We start from the raw sequence: 2,533 nt of genomic DNA, 5'->3' as shown, positions 1-2,533 counted from the left end.
TATGCCACCCTCACTCTAGGCATCTTCCCAGAAGCTCTCAAGATGGACAGATCTTCCCACTCCTAAAGAAACCTAGGATAGACCCTGATGGCCTCGCCAGCTACCGGTCCATCGCTCACACAATGTTTGTCAGAAAGGTAATTGAAAAAGCAGTCTATGTTAAACTCCAAGATCACATCAATGATAACCATCATCTGCACTACTACCAGTCTGGCTTCAAATAATGCTGCAGCAAGGAGATCACTTCCTTACATATCGCAGTTGATGCCCTCTTGACATAGATAATGATGACCACCCGGGACCTAACCGCTGCTTTTAACACAGTTGGCCATCCCACCCACACACACACACCCTGGAGTCTCAAATGGGATTCATTGCCAGTGTTTTTGAGTAGTCCTCCCCCTGCCTTACCAGCTTGTTTACATGGGCACCTCCAGGTCACAAAAGATCCTTAGCACCTGTTAATTACCCCAGGGTTCTATACTGTTTCCTGTCATTTTCAACCTTTACATGGAGATGCTTGGTACTCTAGTGATAGATAACAGCACCAGAATTTACCAATATGTTGATGATACACAACTCTACAAGAAAGTCTACTCTGCTTCAGATATCAAACACCTCAAACACTGCTTGCACATCATCCACACATGGATATCCGGTACCTACTGGATGCTCAACCCAACCAAGATTGAATTCCTGTTATTTGCCAAGAACAACAAGCAAGATGTTGTACAAACCTTGCTCAATTACTTAAGCCTCAACTCTACTCCAAATGCCAAATCATTGGAATCACAGTGAACACCAACCTCGCCCTCAAGGAAAATATTTCCAGGAAAAACAAAGATGGCCTGGTAACAGCATTTTTCAAACTGTTTGTTTCAGAAAGTGACTGCAGAATGGCTATTCAAGCCTCATGTTCTTGCATTGGGATGGTGGTATTAGCCTATTCCAGACTCCCAGATTCCACATTGGCACTCCTTAGGGGCATCCTACATTCTGTAGTACATCTCATCCAGGGCCTGAAGAATGATCACATTGCCTCATCCTGATGGAACTCCATTGGCTCCCTTGCCATCATGCATCATCTTCAAAACCAGCTGATTCATTTACAAAGCCATCACAAATGCACCTCTGCTTATCTTTCAGACAGGCTCACCATCTCTGGTGGGTCTCTGCACACCCGAGGCCAGGATACAAACAGACTGCAGACTAAGATGTGGAAAAAAGAAAAAAAATAGACAACAGGCTTTTTCCATCAAGCACCCATTATCTGCAACAACATCTCTGTTTCCATCAAGACTGCCCTAATGCAGCGGCAGGTTACAAAAGAGTTGAAGACTCACCTCTGTAGAGAACACTTCATCACAATACAAAACCAGACTTCCTCTGCCATTACTTGTTGACTCTATGCTTGTCTTTGACCAAGTCCAGTCCTCCTCAGCCTTTTGATAGGATTTGGCTGTAGACATGTCATATGCATACATACATGCATAATACATACATACAAGGGTAAGTACAAATTTACAATTTAGAGATTGTAATAAAAATTGTTGTTTGTGAATACTTTTCTGATTTCACTGAAAAATCTCTGATGCTACCAGTATATCTGGGAAACATCCTTTACCCTGCATGAGTTACTCCTGGTGCCATTACCCCTAATTTTTTTACACCACAAAATCTTTTACAACGCAGGGCTTTACACCGCAGACTATTACAACGCATTCCCCAAAGAAACGCCCTGGAGGAGTTAGAATAGTAAATTGTGTTGTAATGGGGAATGTGTTGTAATGGATTTCGTTGTAAAGCCCTGCGCTGTAAAAAAATGCGGGTTAATGGCATGTGGAGTAACGCAGGCATCGTAAAGTGTCCTATTCAGTATATCTATGTACAACCAACATTTAATTTCTCAGGAAATAAAGTTTATTTTCTGAATAACTTTTTTGATACATTTCTTAACCTTTTAAATTGTTCTATATGTTAAATGTCAACATTGACTGCACATTTTACTCGTGTGTGTGTGTGTTTGTTACACCAGGTTTTTCATTTTCTGTCGGAATAGAAGATGAGGGTGGCTACTTTTGGAATTAAGTAGGTATAGAGAAGGGAAAGGAAAGGGTAGGCGAGTCTGAAGTTAAAAGAGGAATATATTATGCAGAGAGTCTGGGCAGGAGAGCGGGAAATGAAATGATGCAGTTTCGAAATGTTTAGCATTTTAGAGAGTCTTGAAGTATAGGAGGGAAAGCCTGATTGGAGCATGGAAGGAGAATTTTGGAGTACAAAAGAGGGTTGAAGTATCAGAAGAGCATTGGCATACGTAAAATACTAGACTGAGACGTGGGAATGAGCTGAAATATAAGAAAGGGCAGGATGGGCTACAGTGGTATGAGTGTGACATTAAACTATGAGAAAATGGATCTGAGTAAATATTGAAGTGTGAGAGGAGTAGCTGCAGTATGGCAGTGGAAGGTAGTTGCATAATGGTATGGTTTGGATGACTGTATGTGGATGGGGAAAGGCTGGCATATGTTAAGAG

This window comes from Lissotriton vulgaris, chromosome 12 (genome assembly GCF_964263255.1).
Source record: "Lissotriton vulgaris chromosome 12, aLisVul1.2, whole genome shotgun sequence".
Classification (NCBI taxonomy): Eukaryota; Metazoa; Chordata; class Amphibia; order Caudata; family Salamandridae; genus Lissotriton; species Lissotriton vulgaris.
The sequence above is the reverse complement of the archived record's forward strand: the minus strand, read 5'-3'. Positions refer to the sequence as shown.